The sequence below is a fragment of the Acomys minous genome (genome assembly GCF_964271855.1).
Source record: "Acomys minous genome assembly, chromosome: 8".
NCBI classification, from domain to species: Eukaryota; Metazoa; Chordata; class Mammalia; order Rodentia; family Muridae; genus Acomys; species Acomys minous.
In genome coordinates this window covers 118860928-118875258 of record NC_140489.1, presented here as the reverse complement: position 1 = coordinate 118875258, position 14331 = coordinate 118860928, and positions in this window count along the sequence as shown.

The following is a 14331-nucleotide window of genomic DNA, read 5'->3' as shown; positions in this document are numbered from 1 at the left end:
ATTAAAAACAAACAAAATGGCTTGAGGTATTCTCAGGGACTAGGGGTGTGGCTTAGTAATAGAGTATGTGCTTGGCATACATGAGGGCCTGGGTTCAACTGATGACATCAGGAAACAAAAGAAAACAAACATACTTTGTCTATGAAACGCTAGAGCCGTTTTTTGTTTGTTTGTTGGTTGGTTGGTTGGGTTGGGTTGGTTTGGTGTTTTAAGACAGAGTTTCTCTGTGTAGCCCTGGCTGTCCTGGAACTCAAGCTATATAGACTAGACTGTTCTCGAACTCACAGAGATCTGCCTGCCTCTGCCTCCTAAGAGCTGGGATTAAAGATGTGCGCCACCACCACCACCCAGCTGCTAAAATAGTTTTCAGTCTTTATTAATCAGTGTCAGGCAGGGTCTGGTTCCATCTCCTTTGTCCTAGGGATGTTTTTGAGAACCAAGTTTGGCAGTATGTACCAAGAGCTCTAACCATGCATGTGCACTTTGACCTAGTAATCCCACTTTTAAGGATCTGTCTGAAGGATGTAATCAGAGATGAGGTCAAAGATTAATATTCACAGATGTTCAGATGTACATCACAAGTTATTAATAGGAAATGTTTAGAAATGAAAATCTAATATGTCATGAGCAAAAGAATGCTTAGTGTTTGTTAATAATACTTGGCTTGAAATTACATAGTTATTAAGATATTTTTAAAGAAAATTAAAGACATAATGGTTATAATATAACGCCTGCAGACAAATGAGATATAACATTATAAAAAAAAACACAAGTTCAAATTTGATACAGCTATATTTTGATACTGATATCCAAACGACATTTAAAAGGAGACTGGATGGGATGAGGAGACGGTTCAGTGAGTTGGGGTGCTGGCTGTGCGTACAGACTCTAGTTTGAGTCTTGGGATGGAGATGGGGGAGGGGATGTTGCTAAGGACAGCCTAGCTCCCTGTGGGTTTCATGAGTGATCGTTTCACAAGGGAATAGTGTGGAAGGTAATAAAACAAGACATCCAATACCTACCCTGGCTTCTGCTCATGCGTGCATGGCTATACACAAATGCACATACATAACACACACAAACACACACATGGGGGTCCGGGGGGGGGGGGTGGAGATATTCTCAATCCCAAACATTACTAATTTCAGAAAGGCTATGGGTTTTTTTCCTTATTCATATTTTCTAAAGTTTTTCACAATTAGTAAGCATTACTTTTAAAATTAGAAACAAAGCTATTTAAAATCAGAGTTAGACTGATTGACCCCATAATCCGAAACTTTGCACAACTGTCTCTAATGGTGGATTGCCCTGTGTTACTTTAAGCAGACCTAGGTTGTGTAGTGTTCAAAGCAGGGAGGGCATATCTATTCCCACAAACTTTTACAGCTTCTTTTGGATGAAATCATCAGGAACCATTTCTTCTTGATTTTCCCATTTAATCTGAATAAATAAACTATGCTGTCTGTCCTACCTGGCAGGTGAGCGCATGGCAGATGGGATGCCACGCTTGGGGAGGGCTGTATCTGTGCCCTGGACTTCTGCCTCCAGATCCTCCTTTGCCTTTGAGGACCTAAAGCATTTGATCGAGGAAGCCTCAGCACAGAAGATTTTCAAATAATCTCTCCATCCTCTATTTTGTTTTTAAAGTTTCATAAAAACAACCCATTCCAAAAAAAAAAAAAGAAAAGAAAAGAAAAGAAAGAAAAAAAAGAAAGAAAAGAAAAGAAAGAAAAGCAATTCAGCAAATGATGTTGGTGCAATGATGCCATTGAACAGTGTTGTTCATCATTTAGTGAGAAGGAAAATCAGATGCCCAGATACCCGGAAGTTGAAGACTGTCTTGGAAACTAGCTGTCTTATGTGGGACACTGGGGGGAGGGAGGGCACAAAAGAAGCTTCTTATGGAACTTGTAATGGTATGAAAATATTTTTGTGTAAAGTCCACCACGTAAATAGAACATCCTGCACAGTGTGCTGCGACGCGAAACCTGGAATACACAACACACTGCTGAGGGCTACAGTGTTGTGTCATGACCATGAGGACCACATATTCTCTTTACTCCCTTACATATACTTTTGATTATTTTCATACCCCATGCCTGTAATAAACACTGACAAATTTATGGCCAGCACTTCAAAGTTTAAAAAAAAAAAAGAAAGAAAGAAAAGAAAAGTGAAGCAAGCTTCCATATTCGAAAATGTTAGTAAAATTGTCTCCCAGGATTGCTGGGACAATTAGCTGAGGGAATAGAGGTAGATGGGCCTAGCACGGTGCCTGGAACATAACAGCTGCTCAATAAATGCAGGTTTCTCCCTTCCTCCCTTTCTGTCTGCCTCTCCATCTATCTCGCTCTCCCTCACTGCAGAAAGTTTACCTCCCAGCAGGCATCCTGCCCTAGGAGACTGATGAGCTACCTTCCACGCCCTTCCTTCAGAGAAGGCACAGCAGAGACTCTGGGAAGCCTTGCTGACTGGAGTAGCAGCTGCTTCCCTCCACCTCATAACTCATATGTAAGTTCCCCTCTCAGCATGGCAGGTAAGGAGGTGAGGCTTGCGAGACCCGGAAGAGTAAAGTGGTGGCTAAGTTTTTGTTTTTGTAAATGGCTTCCGTCTTTTCTATCTGTCCCCTAATCTAGAGTTGGAAAGAATACCCAGAGGGAGGTGGCTCCGGAAACTGTTCCTGTACCAGCCCGTTCTTTCTCCACTGATAACTGGCATCCTACTGTTAGGCTGAAGGTGGTGATGCTCTTCCTTCCTGGCACCTTTGCAGTGTCCTCGCTCTGGAGAACAGACACACCGAGGCTCCGAGCCCTCAGTGTGCACTTACTTGCTATCTCCCCTTCAAAAGGCGTGTTTGAAAGCACGAGAATACGACAGACAAATACGGAACAACTGAGACAAGAGAGCCCAGAGGTGAGGGTCTGGAACCTTCCCACCGGTAGGCCCCTTCTCAGTCTCCTAGCACACCCGTGGAACTACTGTATCATAGCCCCGAGAAGGGTGAGGCAGGGACCTCGCTCATTTACTTTATAGAAGAAGAACTGAGACAAACGGAAAAAAAAGAAAGAAAGAAAAAAGAAAAAAAGAAAGAAAGAAGGAAAGAAAAGAAAAAAGATGAAAAAAGAAAAAAGAAAAAAAAAGAAAAAAGAAAAAAGAAAGAAGGAAGGAAAGAAAAGAAAAAAGAAAAGAAGAAAGTAACAGCCAAAACACATTCTAGAATTGCAGGGCCCTTTAACACTTTGGTGATGTTAGTTATTAAATTACCACTACAGGGAACCAGCATAAGAGACACATATGTGGGGGACTGCTGAGCAGGGACTCTCTGAGCAGGCAGAGGATTGTCAGGTCCAGACAGCTACAGGAGAGTAGGAAAGCCTTTGGGATGGTAAAGAGGAAGAGACTGGGGAGGGCGAGCAGGGAGAATATCCAAGGGAGTTAGGGTCAGTCTGCAGAGAGCCTACGATTCCAGGCTTGGGTGTTTGGACCTTGCCCTTTGGGCAAGCCCTTGCAGGTTTCCGAGTAAAGAGGTGACCTGAAAAGGGAACGTCAGAAATTCACTCTCTGCCATTGAGTCAGAGACGTTGCACTCCATCCAGGTGACGGGACAAGGGCATGGATCAGGACGGTGCGGACAGGAATCGGGAGACAAGGATGGTGTGCGCACCTTCAAGGGAAGGCGAGCTGACCTTGGGGCCAAATGGTAGCCAAGCAGCCAGCCCAGCGCCTGTTTACAAGAACTTGGCCTCTGTTGCAGAGGCGCCACAGCCCCAGGAGTGCTTGGGTCCCTAGGGGAGGGAGAGGAAGCGCATTGATGACCATGGTTTCCAGGAGTTGTGTGGCCAGCCCAGACTGGCACCCAGGGCAGGGGTGGGGTCAGGGAGAGGGGTGGCTGCTCCTATTCTCCTGGACACAATGCCTCTTGAGCCAGCCATTTTCTATAATGAAAATGAGACGCCCCCCACCCCCCTCCATCCCAGCCCCTTGCCTGCAGGAAATCTGTATCCTAGGAGCCCACAGCTGTGAATACAGCCTGTTAAATGGCTAGAAGGATGGTAGAGGTTGCTCACTGAGGGCTTCCAAAACCCTCTGTGGGGACCAGAGAAGCCAAGCGTCCAGCTAATGCTCCCCCATCAGTCTGCACTTCATTATTGAGGCCTACTCTGTGCCAGGCAGGTGCTGCTACTGAGCACTCTTTAAGGGAAGTGGGCAGCCAGTCATAGCCAATGGGGCCTGCCAATGCATCAGAATACAACTGTAGTGTGGCTAGACATTGGCCGACGGGTTTCTGCATAAGCGCAGTAGATGGAGCTGGAGGGGTGAGGGGGAAAGTGGGTAAAGGCTCCTCCACAGGGAATGTGATGTGGCACAGAATCTCAGAGGCAGAGGGACACAAGTGGGAAGAGCCTGGGTCTGAGCCCTAGAGCCTTCTGGTTAAGCTGCAGGCCCTGCAGGCAACACAACGGCAAGATGAACTGGGTCCAAGTGATGTGTATGTCAGTAGGCATCCCAGAGTGGATACAATTTATCCTGGCGATCATGGGAGTCACTGGGCCACTGGAACTTAGATAGGGCTACTCCCCAGTGACTGGCGGGAGGCACAGTGCAGAGAGAGAGAGGGAGGGAGGGGGAGGGAGGGAGGGAGGGAGGAGAGAGAGAGAGAGAGAGAGAGAGAGAGAGAGAGAGAGAGAGAGAGAGAGAGAGAGAGAGAGAGAGAGAGAGAGAACAGCCAGGCTTCCCAAGCTGGGTGATGCTCCTCCCAGGGAATTGACTGCTCCCCTCCACTCTTAACCATCCCTAGGTACTACTCATTGCCTATTGTGTGCGTGCTGTACTTAACTATGTCTGCCAGTCTTCAGTGGCAGCTTCAGCAGATCTGTCCCCAACAGGTAGATGACACTCAGCAACTGTTTGTGGATGGATGGATGGATGGATGGATGGATGGATGTAGTAACTTTTCTTTTTCTTAGCACAGAGCCCTAAAAAGATGCATACAAGGTAAGAAATACTGTCCTCACTGGTGAGAATCAAGGCAGGAGAGACTGCCCCACCTCTGATACAAGCCTTCAAGATCTGTTATGGGTCCCAGCGGTGGTGGTGGCACAGTCCCCTCCTCGTGCCCAGCAGGGCACTTGGCATAGCCCAGGGCGACGTGCCACTCCTCGGCAAGCACTTCCTCCCTCAGTGGGCCCCGCCCTGCCAGGCAGCCTGCTCTGTGCCTCCCGGAAATACCTCCCTGCGAGGCCGCCTGGCTAGGTCCTTCTAGTGCGACAATGGCTTGCAGGAAGGGCCAAGCCGAGGAGGAAGCCTGGGCGGGGCTTTCTAGGAAGCCTTTGCGGGCCTCCTCTCCGGAGGAGACCGGCCTTGGGGTCAACGGGGTCTCTTGGCTGCTCTGTGCCAGTTCTGCACTCCTTGGCAAACCAGTCTCCACAGACACAGAAGACCCTCTGAGCAGGGCCCTCTACACTGAAAATGTCCTAGTGGTCCCGTCTTGATTCAAAACTTTCGATTTAATTTATACTTAAAAGAAAAAGGAAAAAAAAAAGCCATGCCGTTTTGTTGGGATTGTTACTGGGGCACAACTGGCAAAGCCCCATCTGATGTGTAAAATAAAATGATGGGAGAGAGTGTAAAATCTTGGCTGGAATTTTAGTTTGTAAAAGCGGGAGTGCTTTTTTTTTTCATCCCGCCCCCCTCCCTTTCTGTAACGTTAAAAGCACCTCAAGCCCCACTGGGGGGTGGGGGCGGGGCCGGGGGTGTGAGTAGCAATACTTTTAATCCCGGCAGAGGTGGAGGCAGGGGGATCTCTGTGAGTTCAAGGCCAGCCTGGTCTACACAGAGAGTTATAGGATAGACAAGACTACAGAGAGAAACCCTGTCTTGAAAAATAAAAAATAAAAACAAACAAAAGAAATTTTAAAAGCACTTGAAGATTAAAAGCGAAGCAAAGAGCTGGAAAGATGGCTCAGGTGTTAGAGCACACATTGCTCTTGTAGACGACCCGAGTTCACTTGCCAGCACCCACTGGGCAGCTCCCAAGCTCCCACAACTCCGGCTCCCTGGGTTCAGATGAGGCTGGTCTCTGTAGATAGCCATGCTCACAGGAGACCCACAGGCACCTACCCATAAATAATCAGTCTTTTAAAAAGTGAAAGAAACATGGAGAGTAGCCAGATTGCAGTTTTCTTTTCCATGACAACTTCTTGCAGGTTTGCTGACTTCATGCCCTGGTTTTGAGCTTCGGCAGTGGCCTTCAAGCTCCCGGGAGAGCAAGGTGTCATGGCATCTGCAGGGGAGGCGAAGGAGCTTTCTTCTTCTTCCCCAACCATTTCCTTTGTTAAATCTGGAATTAAAGGCATGCACCACCACAACTAGCAAGATTACCTGGTGTTATTTTTCATTATGTGTGTTAGTGTGTCTATATGGAGGCGCACACATGTGAGTGCGGGTACCTACAGAGGCCAGAGGCGTTCAGTCCCCTGGACCTGGGAATTAAAGACTTCAGTGCTGGGAGCAGAATTGGGCTCCTCTGGAGAAATAGTCTATGATTTTATCCAATAAGGCCCCGAGTCAGCTTTCTAACATCTCTGGAGTCTCACCAACACATGTCCTGCCTACTTCTCCATGCACGGGGCCAGCCTTGGCTGCTTGGCTTTCTGCACACTTTATTTCTTACCCCTTCTCCATGCTCTGATGGTGGAGCATGAAGGAGATGGCAAAGAACAGACCTGAGAGGCGCTGTTTGACCACAGGGATCGGCCAGCGTCATCTCAGAGTTTCCTCAAGTCTTTATTGCCACAATCTCCAGTTGGGGGGGGGCTGTCTTCAAGAATATTCTCGGAAACATGTAAGATCCAGTGAAACCCAGAACACTCCCACCCCCTGCTTGACTGATTCCTTCCAGATCTTAGGAAAACACAAATTTGTCAGGTTCCCACTTTCCTATATCCAAGGGGGAGGGGGAATATATATATATATATATATATATATATATATATATATATATATATATATATATATATATATTCTGCCTTCAAGAAGTTAGAAGAGGACAGGAGAGGAAAGGAGAGAGACTGAAATAAATCTTTCTAGTACCTCAGAGAATGGAAAACTGGTTGGATTGTTTTGTTTAAAGGACTATCCTATAAAGATTGGTAAATGATCAAACTACTGTGTAGGGAAGTGACCGCCTATGGCCAGCTAAGCTGTAAAATCACCCTGAACTAGGCACTTCCTGTCCCACTGTGCCATAGAATTTGTTGAAGACAGAGTGGCCTTCCGGAATGATTTAGCTGTGATTTCTTTACAGGAACAGCTAGCTATCCACGGAAACTGCCCATGGTTCTCACCCCGGGGAACTAGAAGCTGAGCGCCTGGGACATGACCAGGCACACTTATCAAGTGTGTCTACCGTGTGCGTGACCCCAAGCTTGATCCCTGTATTCCATAACCAAAGAGGAGAGGGACATGCCAAAAAGTCTTCACAATTGCCTCAAGAATCTAGGCTTGGTGGTGTGAGCCTATGATTCCAGCTCTCAGGAAGCTGAGGCAGGAGGATTGCTGTGAGTTTGAGCCAAGCATGTGCTATAGAGTGCTATAGCCCAGGTCATCCTGGGCTACAAAGTGAGACCCTGTCTCAAAGTTTAAAAAAAAAAAAAAAAAAAAAAAATATATATATATATATATATATATATATATATATATATATATATTAAAGTTTAAAAACAAAAAGTTTAGCTTGACTCAAAAATCCTTAAGACACATCTTTGCATTAGGATGTCCCTCCATTTTGGGGCCTTTAGGGGGTGGTCACAGAACAGGTGTCTGAGGATGTGCTGGGGTTTAACCACGAGAAGAGTGTGTGTGCAGGGTGTCCAACCTTCCTCCTGAAAAACTGGGTGTCCTTCCTAACTCACCCAGAGCTGACCCAGGTCCTGGGGTTCCTGCACACCTCCTGCTGAGCCTGAATCCTCCTTCGGAGGCTCTGGGCACAGGACACAGGCCGTGCAGCCTTGCCGTTCACAGGTTTTCTTCTGCTTTGCTTCCTGACTCATTTTGGCCCTGGACAATTACACTGGGCCATTTACTTCCATACTTTGCGGCTCCCAGGGCCCAGCTCCAGAGCCTGCCATGTTCAGGGGGCCTCGGGGGAGGGAAAGGAGCAGCCAGGGGACTCAGAGGCCTGTATGGCTGCTGTACGAACATGGCTCTGGGTCCTTGGAACCTGCCCTACCGTGCACCTCTGCCTATGAAATGGTTCTTAAAATTGTTTTTCTAGTTTCTTCCATGTCTATAAGGAATTGAATGAATGTATAGTTCACGGTTTCCCCGAGCACCCAAGCTTTGAAATACAGAATCATCAAATGGAGCGAAAAATCAGAGACAGAGGCCCTGAACCAGAGGCATCCTGCTGGGGTCCTGGTGAGGGGCAACTGAAGCAGCAATCCCCAGCCCCAGGCTGCTCAACTGGGGTAGGCCCTTCCCTGCACCTGCCAGTGCAGCCAGAGTGCAAGCTGCTTTACAAAGCCACTTGGCCCTGCCCTGCACTCTAAATGCTTGTGTCAGCTGATCCCCACCTGGGTACGCGGAGGGGGGCGGGGCAGAGTAATGGGGGAGCAGGTAGCCAGCCATGCAGCCCCCCACGCAGCCGCAGAAGATTCCCCTCCGCTCGAAAGCCAAAGGGTGGGAAGAGGCCACCTCCCTCTCACCACTTGATTTGGCAAATGCCATCGATTGATTGAATTGTGGGGTCCAGAATTGAGACTAGGCAGAGGCAGAGGCAGAGGCAGAGGCGGGGGGGGGGGGGGGGGGGGGGCGGGGCTGGAACGCAGCGGGGGGCGGGGCTGGAACGCAGCAGATCCAGCACCCGCCTGTCAAGGGTCTCTAGCAGGCAGGGAGGAAGTTTTCAAGTCCGCAACACTTCTTCTACAGGATCCACTTGGTGCCGGATGCCAAGATAATCTGGGAAATACAAGAACGGCAAGATCCCTGCCTTTGACCTTCACAACTGCAGAAGCTCATACTGCGCTGCCTGGGGGGGGGGGGGGGCGGCGGGGGTGGTGGTGGAGGAATAAATAAAGTGCACACAGAGGGGAGGAAGTGATATTTCTACAAGGAGACGGCTTAAGGGAGAGTGCTATAACGTAGCCCTGACGAGAGACGCTGTGTGCAGGAATATTAAACCAAAGCAGCCAGCGACCTTAATGTCGTTCAGCGGGGACCGTGTTGGGTAGGATACATTTCCAAATGCCAACCTGTAAACGAGTCTGTGCTTAACAGCAGAAAAACAACAGTTGGACACAGCCCCGAGTCAGCTGCTATGCTGTGCCCAGGGACTCCTCCGGAAGGGTTTGAGGGACACTGGTCCCCTACTTGTGTGTGCTTTCACACTGGGGCCCAGGTGGGTACTGCACAAGGTTTCTTGTTGAGGACGTTGGGGCCCTCAGATCAGCTTTCAGAGGAGGTCTTCACAGCAAGTTTGTGATATTGTTCCTCAGAAAAGGCCTTGAAAGCAAACAAGTTGGTTTAGATAAGTTTTTGACTGGTATTCACCCATTAATATTAGATTTATTTTTCTCTTCGGACCCACATGCACTTGAACCCTAGGGAAGGCATGAACTTTTCCTAACAGGTATCCACAGCCATCACTGTCCCACTTGCTTGCCTGACTATGGGACTGCCCAGCTCTCCCAGGTCCTCACAAATGGCTCTGGGCTACTGCCGCTACCACCACACCCAGGCAAACCAAGCTATTGGCTTCTGTCCCCAGAACACAATTATGGCCAACCCTGCAAATCCATCATCTCCACCAGCACCCACATGCCAGTGGAGGTCCGCCCTGACTTAATAATATGGTAATGTCGAACAATAACAAAGGATTAACGTCTGCAAACAGAGAAACTTGAGCTGGGATGCTTAGTGCGCTGAACTGACTTGTCTCGGGTTGGGGCCCCAGCCCGTTCTCTGGCAAGGTTGGGGCTTGGGACGCCTTGGTTGGTGAAGACTCTTGCCTGTGGAGGGTGACTTCCAGGGTATGCAGGTAAGACAAGGGAGCAGTTGTCCACAAGGCAGGGGCAACCTTGGCAGCTTTCATCTTCCCAGAAACTTGTCCGGTAGAAAAAAAAAATCTTAGGGCAGACTTAAGACAGGGAGAGCTGGGGAGCAGGCTTAAGGTGAGAGCTGGGGCCCGAAGTTTCTCTTCTCTGGGTCTGGTTCCCGGCAGGAAGACATCTCTCCAGGGAGGATGCTAAGAGCAGGGCAGACTGAGCGCTTGCCTTCCCTTGAGACCTCGCAGTATTTAGAAGGGTGCTCAGGGCTTCCCAGCTCCTCAGCCAAATAAATGTTGGTTGAAAAAATGGATGAATTCATCGAGTTCATCTATTTCCTCCAAGCCAGAAACTCCCCAGGCCCAAATGGAAGCAAGTCTTGGGTGAGTCACAAATATTCCAATTGTTGTGTCCAAGACTTTCTACTTCCATATTGTCTATAGCTCTAAGAGTTTGCTGAGAAATCTCCACACAGCAGGACTTGGCTTTAAGCAGGAACAATGCTTCTGAAAAGCTGGGCGTAAGTCAGATTACTCAAAACAGTTTAGCAGCTTAAATACACAATGAGTTATTTTAAGAATGCCGTGAATTTGTGTTAAAAGAAAATAGTCTGATAAACTAGTACAAAGCCAAATACTGTTAAATCTCAGAAGGTACACACATTTGTGGATGCCGATTCACTGCCCTCTCTTGCATCATTCTTTAACTGTTGCTAAGAAACTAATTTTAAAGAAAGATTGTATCACGCGTTACTCAGAAAAGTAAAACTAACTACTGTTATTGTTTCTCCCCAGTAACTTTGGGCTCCATGGATGTGTATATTCCCCACCCTTATTTTACTTTTTTGAGACAAGGTCTTCCTAGTTTACCTAGGCAGTCCTTGAACTTTCAATCCTCCTGCCTCAGCTTCCTGGTTAGCTGGGATCACAGGTCTGCACCGTCAGCTCCAGATGTTGTATGTATGCACATGTGGGTCTGTGTATGTGGCTGCACATGTGGAAGGCAGAGGTTGATGCTGGGTGCCTTCGTCTATTGTCTCTCAGGGAACCTGGACCTCATCAATTTAGCTAGACTGGCAAGTGCAGGATAGAATTCCGACTTTGTCTCTGAGCACTGAGATTATAGTCTCTAGCCACCATGCCCAGCTTTCTTACGTGGGTGCTAGGGATCTGAACTCAGGCCCTCATAGTTACGCCACAGGCACTTTATCAAGTGAGCCATCTCCCCAGAGCCTGTTGCCTTTTAAACATGCAAACCATCCAGGCATAGTGGCTCTTGCCTGAAATCTCCACACTCTGGACCTAAGGCAGGAAGAGTACTGTGAATTTGAGGCCCACCTGGGTTATGCAAGTCTTCCACATCACTGTGGGACCCTGTCTCACACAAACAAAATACTTGAACACAGTAAAACAAAGCCAGGAAGAGTAGGCGCACATAGCTACCACCCAGCACTTTGGAAGTGATAGAAAGACCAGGGGTTCAAGGCCAGCCACCGTTACATACTACAATCAGCCTGGGCTACATGAACCCCTATCTCAAATCAAACAAACAGAGAAATAAACAAAGAAACATTCCCCCCCCCCCCAAACCAACTAAACAGCCCATCAGCCATGAATAAAAATGCATATTTTAAAAATGCCTGCTATTAGTAATGTTTTCCTCCTCTGCCAGGATCACAGCTGTTGATTCCCAGTAGTGGCAAGGGCGGGGATGAGGTAGGGGTCAGGGGGTGCACAGCTCAGGGAGTCACTCACCACCAGCTGCTGGGAAACCAGTGAGTCACTGGGCCCCAGTGGGCAGCCTGTATGAGTTCCTGGGTTGGAGAAGGAGAAGGGTGGATTATTTCATGTAAGTGAGCAAATCTAATCTCAAACACACACAGAGCAACAGGAGACAAGCAAGACCCCTAAGGTACGTGGGAGACCTCTACACCCAAGCAAACTTCTCCCTGGTTTTGAGGCTGTACCTCCAGGAAGCAGAGGTTCTCCCAAGGAAACAGAGTGTGTGTGCCTGTGTGCGAGCATGTGTGCGTGAGTGTGTGTGTGTGTGTGTGTGTGTGTATGTGTGTATGTATGTTGGGAGGAAGTGTTTGTGACTAGCTTCTCCAGTCTCCAGCTTTCCTAGCCTTCTGGGGACTGAGTGCATGGGTGGGGGTGGGGGTGGGGGCAAACAGGGCATGCATAGATGAGGGGATGGGAGAGACAGGAAGTAGATGATGATCATTCATTAATAACAGACAGCACTCTGCCTGCAGCAGGATCACACAGTCATCTCTTGGTATTCAAGAATTGGCTCCAGGAACCCCTTGGATGCAAGTCTAAGAACACACAATCCCTTATACAGAATGTCCCAATATTTGCAAATAATCTTTATTCACCTTTCTATTCCTATAACACATCTTTGCCTTTATATATAACTCATTTCCTCCCTGTTAACTCATCTCCAGATTTCTTAAAATCTAACAGTATGCCAGGAGTTGTTACTCTGTACTGTTTATCACGTGACAAGAAATCTGCATAAGCTTAGAGTAGATGTAGCCCACCCTACCACCTGCCCACCGCACTGCTCCCTATTCCACATTTGGTTGAAACCCTGGAAATCGACCCCGACATGGAAAGGGCCAACGGAAGTCGTGCTTGGACATGTGACGTCATTGAGCCACTGAGGTTGTAAGCCTCTGAAATGTGGGACCTGAATACTGGTTACCATACATGTCTATGTGGATGGGTTAAGCTTAAGCCCTGCAGGAAGAGTTCACATAGATTGGAAAATGCATTTTCAGGCTGGATCCTTGGCAGACAGAGATGGAGGGGAGAGAGTGGTGATGCAGCTCCTTGGTTACTCCCAATCGTGAGTTCCCAAGCCTCAAAGATCTGAAAGAAGCCTTGTCTGGTCTCAAGATTAAGACACTCTTCAGGGGAGCCTGGCTACAAGCTTCCCCCAGTGAGCCAGTGCAGGCTTTCCTGTCCAGCACCCTGACCTTTCTTATTTTGTGTTGATCCCTATCTATGAATTGTGTATGATCTGATACCCAGACCGATGCTCTGCCTTACAAATCCAGGTCTGACCCAGACCTGAACAAGTCTAATCTGCCAGAAACTTGGCGACGGAAGGCAAGTGATAAACTCTGCAGCTCATAGCTGGGCAGCGGCGCATGCCTTTAATCCCAGCACCTGGGAGGCAGAAGCAAGCAGAGCTCTATGAGTTCGAGGCCAGCCTGGACTACAGAGCAATTTCCAGGACAGCCAGGACTGTTACACAGAGAAACCCTGTCTTGAAACAAACAGACAAATCCAAAATCAAAAAAACCGAAAAGTGGTAGTGGGAGGTGGTGGTGAATGTAAGAGACCCATAATATGAAATACACCATCTTAATCATTTTGGGGGTACAAGTCAGTGCTGTCAACAGCATTTGTGCTGCTGGGGAAGCATCATAAAAGCCCGAGGAACAGGAAGTACACAAAACTCTCATCAACATGGCTGCAAAAACAAGACCTGACCAGTAGTATCAGCAATAGACACACTAACACAGAAGGAGGAAGCTCCCAGGCCTCAGCCCTAGGCAAGGAACTGCAGGCAACTGGGGAATGCTGACAGTGGGAGAAGTAATCTTTCCCAGGAAAGATCCTCCCTCCCACTAGCTGTCTGAGACCAAGTAGTAGGCACTGAGATCATACGTGCAGGGTAACAGTAGACAGCCAAAACCAGTTCTATCTATGCATTTAGGAATACACACACATGCACACACTCACATTCACATGCATTCACACACATACACCACTCACACACACATTTATAATAACAACTAAAGAAAAAAAGGCCCTGAATTTGAGAGAGTAAGGGGTATGGTGCATAGGAAGGATTGGAGGGCAGTAAAGAAAGTAGAGAATAATGTGATTATATTATAACTTCAAAAAAAAAAGATTATTACAAAATGATCCGTTCACAGAGACAGAAAGCAGAATAGAGGTGAGTGAGGGTCAAGGAAAAGGGAGTTACTGTTTCTTTGTTACAGAGTACACTGGGAATGATGAAAAATTCTAGAAATGGTTGCCCAACATCGTCAATGTTCCAAATGTTCCTGAGTTGTACAATGAAACGACTAAATGATCTGCCTGACACTGTGTGCATTTTACCTCAGACAAACATGACTGCATGCTGATGCCTCCAAATCAAACACAATGGAGTTTGCTCTGGCCTCCTTTGTCCTTGTAACTTCTTCTGATGGGCAGAGGCAGGCTGTCCCACCTTGACTTGATGGCTTGCTCTCTCAGGCTTTTTCCTCACC